This window comes from Marmota flaviventris, chromosome 2 (genome assembly GCF_047511675.1).
Source record: "Marmota flaviventris isolate mMarFla1 chromosome 2, mMarFla1.hap1, whole genome shotgun sequence".
NCBI lineage: Eukaryota > Metazoa > Chordata > Mammalia > Rodentia > Sciuridae > Marmota > Marmota flaviventris.
Genome location: NC_092499.1, coordinates 130,884,948 through 130,897,598, shown reverse-complemented (window position 1 = coordinate 130,897,598; position 12,651 = coordinate 130,884,948).

The window sequence follows — 12,651 nt, the reverse complement described above, 5'->3', positions numbered from 1 at the left end:
AGCCCTAACCCTAGCCCTAATCAAACCCAAAACCTCGCCCTTATTTGAGACTTAATCCTAGTTTTAAGCCTAACCATAACCCAAAACCTAGCCCTAAATCTTTCCCTAACCCTAGCAAGAATCCTAACCATAACTCTAGCCTTATCATAAGCTCTAAACCTATCCATTAACCTAACCCTAACCATAACCCTAATGGTAACCCTAGGCCTAACCCTAAACTTATTGCTAACCCTAACCTTATTCCTTAACCTAAATCTAACCTGAACCCTAAACCTAGCACTATCATTACCCTATCCTTAACACTAATGCTAATTCGAGCCCTAATCCTAAACTTAACCTAGGCCAAACCCTAACACTGACCCTTCCCGTAATAATATACCTAGCTCTAACCCTGACCCTACCCATAAACCTAACCCTTATATTAGACCATAGCCATAAACCTAACCCTAAAACTATTCCTCACATAACCTAACCTTAACACAAACCATAGCCCTAACTCTAACCTTAACCCTAGCCCTAATCCTATCCATAACCCTAGCCCTAAACTTAGCTCTAACCCTATCAATTACCCTAAACATAGCCCTAATTGTAACGCTAACCCTAGGCCTAAATCTAACCCTAAGCCTAACTGTAACCCTATCCTTGATGCTAAAACTAACCTGAACCCTAAACCTAACCCTAACATTACCTGAACACACACCTAATGCTAATTTGAGCCCTAACCCTAAACCCTAAGCTAAACAAAACCTAAACATGACCCTGACACTAATAATACCCCTGGCTCTAAATTTCACCCTTACACTAAATCTAACCCTTACACTGAACATAACCATAAAAGTATCCCTAAAATATCCCTAACTGTAACCCTGGAACTGACATTTGCCCTAATACTAATCCTAGCCCTAACCAAAACACAAACCCTAGCCCTCATTCTAGCCCTTAACCTAGCCTTAATCATAACTCTAATGAAACCCTAGACCTAACCCTAATTCTAACATTCGTCCTAGCCCTAAACCTAGCTCTGACCCCATCATTTACACTAAACCTAACCCTAAGCCCAAACCTAACCCTAGGCCTAAACATAAACATAAACCTAGCTGTATTCCTAGCCGTAATTAACCCTATACCTAACCAAACCCTAAGCCTAGGTCTAAGACTAACTCTCACTCTCGCCCTAGCCCTAGCCCTATTTCTAACCCTATTTATATCATAACCCTAATCCTAGCTATAAACCTAGAACTAATGCTAGCCATATCCTTAGCCCTAGATCTAATCTTAGATCTAATCCTAACTCTAAATCTAACTCTAAACCTAAGACTAAACCTAACCCTAACACTAGTCCTAAACGTAATGCTAATCTTAAAACTAGCCCTAACCATAGCCCTAGCCCTAAAACAAATCCAAGACTTAGCCCTAACTTTAAAGTTTAACATAAACCAAAACCTAACCCTACACCTAGCCCTTAGCTAGCCCTAATTCGAGTCCAAACCCTAACCCTAAAGCTACCACTGACCTTAATTTTGACCCTAATACTAGCCCTAGCTCTAAACACCACCCTAATGTTAAACCTAACCCTAACACTAGACCTAGTCCTAACCACAATCTTATAAGTAGCCCAAATCATAACTCTACTGGAAATATTGGCCGTAACTCTGAACCTAGCCTTAACTCTAACCAAAATTTAGCCCTAATCTGAAACCTAACTATAGCTTTAAACCTAAACCTAATCCTAACACTAGCCCTAACCCTACCCTAAATGTAGCCCTGACCCTAGGTCTATTCCTATCCCTTACTCTAAGCCAAAACTAACCCTAATGCCAACCCTAGTCCTATACCTAATCCTATTACTAGTACGAAATCTAGCCCTCATTCTAGCTCTAAACATAACTCAAACCTGACACTTATTCTGACCCTAATGCTAACCGTATGTCTAAACCAGACCCTAACCCTAATTTGAACCCTAACACTAGCACTAGAAATAAACCTATTGCTAATCCTAACACTAACACTAGCCCTAGACCTAAATCTAGCCATATCTCTAGCCTTAGATATAAACAAAAACCTAACCCTAGCCCTAATAATAAACCTTAACCTAACCCAAACACAAACCCAACCACTAGACCTAACCATAGTGATAATTCTGGCTTTATCCATAAAGCTAACTATAACCTGAACACTGACCCTGACCCTAACACTAACTCTAGCTCTAAACATCACGCTAACAATAACGCTAAACCTAATACTTGACCTAGCCATAACACTAACCCCAAACCTTGCCCTAATCATAACCCTAGTATGTACAATAGCTGTAGTCCTATAACTAGTCATAATCTAACCCCAAACATGGCCCTAATCTGAGCGCTAATCCTAGCTTTAACCCTAACAGTAACCCTAGCCATAAGCCAGTCCCTAACCCTTCCCTAACACTAGCTCTTATCCTATTTGTTACCTCAAGCCAAACCCTAAACCTAATGCTAACCCTAGACCTAATCCTAATCCATAGCCTAACCCAAACCCTAACCCTATTACTAGTCCTAACCCTAGCCCTCATTCTAGCTCTAACCATAACCCAAACCCTAATCCTAACCCTGAAACTTATACTGACACTAACACTAACCGGAGGTCTAAACCTGATCCTAACCCGAACCCGAAAACTAACATTAGCCCTACCAGTAATCCTATACCGAATCCTAAACCTAACACTAGTCCTAGACCTAAACCTAATCTTAAATCTAGCCAAACTCTAGCCCTAGACCTGAACAACAACCTTGCCCTAGCCCTAACAATCACCCTTAACATAACCCAAGCACTAACCCTACTTCTACACCTAACCCTAGTTCTAATTCTGGCACTAACCCCAACACTCACTCTAACCTGAACACTGACCCTGACCCTAACATAAACCTAGCTCCAAAGCTCAACCTAATTCAACACCTAATCCCAACACTACACCTAGCCATAACCCTAACCTAAAACTATCCCTCACCATAACCCTAACTCTTAACTACCCATGGCCCTAACCCTAGGCCTAAAATAACACAAAACCTAGTCCTAATCATAGGCCTAAATGAAGCCCTAAGTGTAACCCTAAATTAACCCTAGCCCCAACCCTAACTGTAACCCTCCACTTAGACCTACACCTAGCTCAAACCTAAACTTTACCCTAATATAACCCTAGCCCTATCCCAAACCCTAACCTAACCCTAGCCATAATCCTAACCTTAACCATAGCCCTGAGCATAGGTGTAATTCTATACACTACCATAACCCTAGCCCTAATCCTTACCATAACACTAGCACTAAACCTATCTCTAATCCTATCCATTACCCTAACAATAATCCTAACTCTAATTCTAACCCTAGGCTTAACCCTAACCCTATCACATTCCCTAAAACTACTCATTACCCTAAAACTAACCTGTACCTTAATCCTAAGCCTATTCTTACGCTAACCCTAACTCTAACCCTAATGCTAATTAAAGCTCTAAAACTAAACCTCAACCTAAACTGAACCATAAGCCATACTCTGACCTTAATAATATATCTAGCTCTAAACTTGACCCTTACCCAAAATCTAACCATTACACTAGACCTAACCATAAACATAACCCTAAATCTATCCCTAACCGTAACTCTAGACTTAGCCCTAGACACTTACCCTAACACAAACCCTAGCTCTAAAACGTATCCTGACTGAAAAAACTAACCCTAACACTAGACCAACCCTAAATCTACCCATATGCATAACCCTAGATCTTACATTACCCATACACTTAACAATAGCCCTAAAGCTCACACACAACCTAGCCCTAACCCTAGCCCTATACCTAGACCTAACCTAAACCTAAACCTATTTCTAGCATTAACCTTAACCCTAACACTGGCTCTGGCCCTAACCCAAAATCAAACTCTAATCCTTACCCTAAACATAACAATATCCCTAACCCCTAACCTAACCCTAAACCTAGCCCTAATCCTGTCACCATAGCACAAATCCTAGCACAAATTCTATTCATTACCTTTACCATAACCCTAACCCTAACCTTAGCCCTGAATCTAAACCTAACCCTCACCCTAGCCCTAACCCTAGCTCAAACCCTAACACTTCGGCTAAACCGAACACTAACACTAACCCTAGGCCTATCTCTAAACCTAGCCAAAACACTAGCACTAAATCTATCCTTTACCCTAAACATAAACCTAACCCAAATGCTAACCCTAGGCCTAACCCTAATCCTATCGCTAACACTAACCCTATCTATTACTCTAAACCTAACTTGAACCCTAAACCTAACACTATCCTTTACTTTAACCCTAACCCTAATGCTAATTTGAGCCCTAACCTTAAACCTTATCCTAAACCAAATCCTAAACTGGACTCTGACCATAATAATACACCTAGCTCTAAACCTGACCTTTACCCAAAACATAAATTTCCCCTAGACCTAGCCATAAAACTAAAGTTAACACTATCCCTAAACATAACCCTAGACCTGACTTAGCCCTAGCCCTAATCCTAGCTCTAACCCTAACTCAAACCCTAGCCCTCATCCTAGCCTAAAACCTAGCCTTAATTCTAACCTGAATACTCACCCTATTCCTATACCTAATTTGCACCCTTGCCCTAGCCCTGAACCTAGGCATAACCTCATCCCTTCCCTTAAAACTAACCATAACCCTAACACTAACACTAACTCTAATTCTAGCCCTAACAATGGGTCTAACCCTAACACTAAACCTAGCCCTAATCTAGCCCTAATTTAGCCCTAACCCTAAGCAAATCCCTAACTCTAGTCCTAAGAATAACTCTAAATCTCAACCTAGCCCTATTTCTATTTCTAAACCTGTCCATTACCATAATCCTAACACTAGCACTAACCTTAGTCCTAACATTAGATCAAACCATAACTCTAAATCTAACCCTAACCTTAAGCCTAAACCTCACCCTACCACTAGCTGAACACTATTGCTAATCATAAAACTAAACTTAACCCTAGCCCTAGACCTAAAACAAAACCGAGCCATTACCCTAACCCTTAACCTAACCTAAACCAAAACCTAACCCTACAACTAGCCATAATCCTAGTTCCAATTCGAGTCCTAGGACGAAAACTAAGCCTTACCCTGACTTATAGGCAAACCCTAACCCTAGATCTGTATATCACCCTAACCATAAAGCAAATATGAACACCATTCCTAGCCCAAATTCTAACCCTAATAATAACCCTAGTTCTTACATTAGCATAGTCCTAACCCTAGCCCTAACCCCAAAACAAAAACAGCCCTATTCTGAGCCCTAAAACTAGATTTAACCCTAACCCTAGGCCTAGTCATAAACCTAACCCTAACCCTAGCTCTAAGCCTAGCTGTAACCCTATCCCTTATCCTAAGCGAAACCCTATCCATAATGCTAACTCTAGTCCTAATCGTAATCCTTAGCCTAGATCAAACACTAACCCTATTACCAGTCCAAACCCTAGCCCTCATTCTAGCTCTAACCCAAAACCTAAACCTAACCTTCACCCTTATTCTGACCATAACACTAATTATAGGTCTAAACCTTACCCTAACCCTAAACTAAACCCTGAAACTAGCCCTACCAGTAAACTTTTACATAAACCTAACACTGACACTATCCCTAGACCTAAACCTAATCCTAAATCTAGCCTTATCTCTAAACCTAGACCTAAAAAAAATCTTAATCCTAGCCCTAACAATAATCCTTAATGTAAACCAAACAATAACACTACCCCTAGACCTAACATTACTCCTGATTCTGGCTTTCACCCTAACTCTAATCTGATCCTGACACTAACACTAAACCTAGCTCTAAAACTGACTCTAAACCAAAATCTAAACCTAACAGTAGACCTAGCCATAACCCTAACCCTAAAACTATCCCTATTTAGAACCCTGGACCTTACATTAACTATAGCACTAACCCTAAACCTAAACCTAACACAACACCTAGCCCTAATCCAAGGCCTAAACCTACCATAAGCATAACCCTAACCCTAAACCTAGCCGTAACCCTAAGCCTAACCCTCACCTTAGACCTTAGTGTAGCTCAAAGCCTAAACATTGGCCTAAACATAACCCAAGTCTTATCCCTAACAATAACCCTAACCCTACCCTAACCCTAACCCTAACCCTAAAACTATACATTACCCTTATGATAACCCTATCCCTAATGCTAACCCTAGGCACAACCCTAACCCTATCGAATACCTTAAATCTCTCCCTTACCCTAAGCCTACCCTGATCCCTAAACCTAACCCTATCCATTACTCTAAACCTAACTCTAACCCTAATCCTCATTTGAGCCCTATACCTAAATCTTAATCTAATACAAACCGTAACCATGACCCTGAACCTAAAAATAACCCTAGCTCTAAAACTGACCTTACCCTAAACTTAACACTTACACTAGTCTAAGACATAGACCGAAACCCAAATCCACTCCTAACTTTAACACTAGACCTGACATTTTTCCTAGCCCTAATTCTAGACCTAACCCTGCAACAAACCCTAGCCCTCATCCTAGCCCTAAACCTAGCCTTAACCATAACTGTAACCCTAACCTTAGCCCTAATCCTTAATCTAACACTCACTCTACCTCTAAACCTAGCTATGACACATGCCTTATCCTAAGCTTAACCCTAAACCTAGTCCTAATGCTAGGCCTAAGCTGAACACTAACCCTAGTTCTAATCCTTGCCCTGATATAGCCCTATCCCTAAAACTAACCATAAACCTAGCCCTAAGCCTAACTCTAACTCTTGCCCTAGCCTTATCCCTAGTTCTATCCCTATCATTTACCATAACCCTAAACCTAGCCCTAACCCTGGCCCTATCATTAGACCTAGCCCTAACCCTAGGTCTAACCCTAACTCCAAGTCTCAACATAACTCTCAGCCTAAGCCTAACAAAAACACTAACCCTGACCCTAACGCTAATCATATAACCTAGGACTAAAACAAAACTGAGCAAGAGAGGCTGAGGATGTGACTCAAGCACTAGCACATTCACCTGGCATGCACAGGGTGCTGGGTTTGATCCTCAGGAACAATAAAAATATAATTAAAAAAAAGATGTTGTGTCCACCAAAAACTAATATATATATATATATATATATATATATATATATATATATATATATATATATATATATATATATAAAAAAAATATTAAAAAATTCTCTCTCTCTCTCTTTCTAAAAAAACCAAACTGAGCTGAAACCTTTACATAAACCAAACCCTAACACTACACCTAACCCTAACCCTAGCCCTAATTCGAGTCCTAACCATAACCTTAAAATAACCCTGACCCCGAATCATATCTAACACTCACCTTAGGTCTAAACACCACCCTAAAATTAAACCGAACCCTAACAGTAACCGTAGCCTTAATTCGAGTCATAACCCTAACCTTAAAATTAACCCTGATGTTGACTCATATACTAACAGTTACCCTAGCTCTAAAGATCAACCTCACCTTAAACTGAACCCTAACAGTAATCCTAGCCCTTATTTGAGTCCTAACCCTAACCCTAAAACTAACACTGTCTCTGAATCATATCCTAATACTAACCTAGCTATAAGTATCACCCTAACATTAAACCTAACCCTAACACTAGACCTACCCCTACTCCTAACTCTAATTGTAACCCTAGTTCTTACATTATCCATTGCCATAATATTAGCCCTAACCCTAACACAAAATTAGCCCTAATCTGAGCCCTAAATCTAGATTTAACCCTAACCCTAACTCTAGCCCTAACACTAGCTCTAAGCCTATCCCTTACCCAAAGCAAAACCCTAACCCTAATCGTAACACTAGACCTATCCCTAATCCTTAAGCTAACCAAAACCCTAACCCTATTAATAGTCATAAACCTACCCTCACTCTAGCTCTAACCCTATTCCAAATGCTAATGTTAACTCTGACCATTATTTTGACCCTAACACTAATCCTAGGTCTAAACCTTGCCCTAACACTAGACCAAACCCTAACACTAGCACTTCACGTAAAACAAATCCTAAATCTAGCATTAACTCTAGCCCTAGACCTAAACAAAAACCTATCCCTAGTTCTTAAAGTAACCCTTAACCCAACACAAACACTAACCCTACGCCTAGACCCAAACCTAGTTCTAATTCTGGCTGTAACCCTAACTTTAACTCTAACCCAAACACTGACCCTGCTTTTAAGAGTAAACCTACCTCTAAACCTGACCTAACCAAAAATCTAAACCTAACACTGGACCTAACCAAAATGCTAACCCTAAAACTAGACCTAATCATAACCCTAGCTCTTACATTACCCACAGCCCTAACCCTAGGCCTAAACCTAATACAAATGCTAGAACTAATTCTAGGCGTAAGCATAACCCTAACCCTAACCTAACACTTGATTAGTCCTAACCCTACATCAAACCTAACCCTTATCCTAAACATAAACCTACACCTATCCCTAACTATACCTCTAACACTAGCCCTAATCCTAAACTTAACCCTAGCCCTAACCTAGCTCTAAACCTACCCATTACCCTAAAACTAACCCTAAACTTATTGATAACCCTAGGCCTAACCCTAACCCTAAACCTAACCAGAAAACTGACACTAAACCTAACCCTAAACCTCACACTCACCATAGACCTAACTCTAGCTCAAACCCTAACTCTTACCATAAACCTAAACATAACCATATCCCTAACCCTAAACCTAACCCTAAATCTAACATCAATCATAACCCTATGCCTACATCTAACCATATCCATTACTCTAACCCTAACCCTAAACCTAATGATGATGCTAGCCCTATTCCAACTCTAACCCTAACCATACTCTAATCTTATCCCTAGACCTAACTCTAAACCTAATCCTCGCCGTATCTCTAACCCTAGCTCAAAACCTAATGCTTATGCTAAACATAAACTTAAAACTAAACCTAGTTCTAACCCTAAACCTAACCCTAACTCAAGACCTATTCCTAATCATAACCCCAGCCCTAAACTTAGCTCTAACCCTATCCATTATCCTAACCATGTCCATTACCCTAATGCTAACCCTAGGCCTAACACAAACCCTATTGCTAAACCTATCCCTACAATTACCGTAAACCTAAACTGAACCCAAATATAAACCTATCATTACCCTAATCCTGACCCTAATGATTATTTAAGCCCTTACACTAAACCCTAACCTCAACCAAACTCTAATCTGATCCTGACCCTAATAATTCCCCTAGCTCTAAATCTGACCCTTAGCCCTAAACCTAACCCTTACACTAGACCTAGCCATAAACCTAATCATAAAACGGTTCTCTCCTCAACCATAACCCCACACTTGCCATTAGCCCTAGCCCTAATCCTAGCTCTAACCCTAACAGAAACCCCAGCTCCTATCCAGCCCTAAACCTAGATTAATCTTAACCGTAGCCCTAATCCTAGCTCTAACCCCAATACTAACTCTAGCCCTAATCTTAGCCTTATTTTCACCCTATCTTTAAACCTAACCCTAACCCTAGATCTAAGAATAAATCTAACTATCACACTAGCCCTATCACTAGGTCCAACTCTATCCCTTAAGGTTAACCCTAACCTGAGCCCTAAACTTAGTACTAACATTTTCCCTATCCATAGCCCAAGCACTAAACTTAGATCATAATCTATCTCTAAAACTAACACTAATCCGAAGACTAACCCTAACCCTAACACTAGCCCTTACCCTAACACTAATCCTAAAGTTAGCCCTAATGCTAGCCCTAGCCCTAAAACAAAATTGAGCTATAAGCTCTATCCCTAACCCTTAAACTAAACAAAACCCTAACCATACATCTACCTCTAACCCTAGACCTAATTTGAGTTTTAAGCTGAACTCTAAAACTAACCCTGACACTGACTCTGACACAAACACTAATCCTAGCTCTAAAAATCACCCAAATCCTAACACTAACACTAACACTAAACCTAGCCCTAATCTTAACCTTAAAATTAGCCCTAATCGTAACCCTTGTACTTACATTATCCATAATCCTAACCCTAGCACTAACTTAACCCAAATCCTAGCCCTAATCCGAGCCCTAACCTGAGATTTAACCCTAATCCTAAACCTAAACCTAGCCCTAGACCTAATCATAACCATAACCCTAGCTCTAACCCTATACATTACCATAACATTAACCCTAACTCTATTGCTAACCCTAGACCTAAACCTAACCCTATCTCTAATCCTTTGCCTATCCATTTCCCTAAACCTAACATGAACCCTAATTCAAAGCCTATCATTACCCTAATCCTTACCTAATGCTAATTCAATCCCTAACTTCAAGCCTGAACCTATTCCAAGCCCTAACCTAGACCTTCACCTTAATAATACCCTTAGCCCTAAACCTGACCCGAACCCTAAACCTAAATCTTAGACTATATATACACATAATCTGAACCCTAAATCTACCTTTAAACATAATTCTAGACTTGAAATTAGCCATACTCCTAATCCTAGCCCTAACCCTAAAACAAATCCTAGCCCTCATCCTAGTCCTAAACCTAGCCTTAATCATAATCCTAATCCTTACCCTTATTCTAAATATCACCTTACCTACAAAACAAGCATAATACCATCACTTACCCTAAACTAAATCCTAAATCTAACCCTAATTTATGCATAACTGAATACTAATCATAGCCATAATCCTACCCTAATTTAGCCCTATCCCTAACCCTATCCTAACCTTAGTCCTAAGACTAACAATAATTCTCACACTAGCCCTATCACTAGTTTTAATCCTAGCCCTTACCATAACCATAACCCTAGTGCTAACCCTTGCCCAATTCTTAGTCCTAGCCCTAAGCCTAAGCGTAAGCCTCACACTAACACTAAACCTAATCCTAATGCTAATCATAAAACTAGCCCTAATCTATATAAAACTATCCATAATATCATAATCTATCTCTAAAACTAACACTAATCCGAAGACTAACCCTAACCCTAACACTAGCCTTTACCCTAACACTAATCCTAAAGTTAGCCCTAATCCTAGCCCTAGCCCTAAAACAAAATTGAGCTATAAGCTCTATCCCTAACCCTTAAACTAAACAAAACCCTAACCATACATCTTCCTCTAACCCTAGACCTAATTTGAGTTTTAAGCTGAACTCTAAAACTAACCCTGACACTGACTCTGACACTAACACTAATCCTAGCTCTAAACATCACCCAAATCCTAACACTAACCCTAACACTAGCAGTAAAACAAAAACAAGCAATAGCCCTAACCCTAAACCTAACATAAACCAAACCCTAACACTAAGCCTAGACCTAACAATAGCCTTAATTTGAGTCCTAAACCTAACCTTAAAAGTATTCCTGACACTGACTCATATGCTAAACTCACCCTAGCTTGAAACACCATTCTAAATTTAAACCCAAACTTAACAGTAACCCTAGCCCTTATTTGAGTCCTAACCCTATCTCTGACCCTGACTCATATCCTAAAACTAACCCTAGGTCTAAATATCACCCTAAACTTAAACTTAACCCTAATACTAAAACTACACCTATCCCTAACCCTAACCCTAAAACTAACCCTAATTGTAATCCTTGTTCTTATATTAGCGAATGCCCTAACCATAGTCTTAAACCTAACACAAAACTAGCCCTAATCCGAACCCTAAATCTACCTTTAACCCTAACCCTACCCTAAATCTAGCCCTAACCCTAGCTCTAAACCTATCCCTTACCCTAAGTGAAACCCTAAACCTAATGGTAAACCTAGACCTATCTTTAATCCTTAGGCTAACCAAAATAATAAACCCTATTAATAGTCCTGACCCTAGCCCTCATTCTACCTCTCATCCTATCCCAAACCCGTTAGCTATCCCTGACCCTTAATCTGACCCTAACAAAAACCCTAGGTCTAAAACTGACCCTAAACATAGAGCAAACCCTAACTCTGGCCATACAGCTAACTTATACCTAAAACTAATCCAAACCCTTAATCTAAGACTAACTCTAACTCTCATGCCATCCCTATCCCTAGTTCTAAGCCTATCCATTACCAAAACACTTACCTAGCCCTAACCCTTGCCCTATCCTTAGTCCTAGCCCTAACCAAAGATCTAACCCTAACTCAAAATCTAACCCTAAGCCTAAGCCTAAGCCAAACACTAAAACTAGCCCTAACCCTAACCCTAGAAGTAAAACAAACTGATCAATAGACCTAACCATAAACCTTAACTTCAAACAAAGCTTCACACTACACGTAGACATAACCATAGTCTTAATTCGAGTCCTAAACCTAACCTTAAATCTAACCCTGATTCTGACTCATATCCTAATGCTCACTCTAGCTCTAAACACCCTCCTAACTTTAAACTAAAACCTAAAAGTAAACCTATTACTAATTGGAGTCCTAACCCTAACCCTGACCCTGACTCATATCCTAACACTAATCCTAGCTCTAAATATCATCCTAACCTTAAACCTAACCTTAACACTAGACCTGCCCCTAACCCTAACCCTAAAATTAACCCTCATTGTAACCAGAGTTTTACATTAGCCATTGCCCTATCATTAACCCTGACCCTAACACAAAAACTAGCCCTAATCCGAGCCCTAAACCTAGATTTAACCCTAACCCTAACTCTAG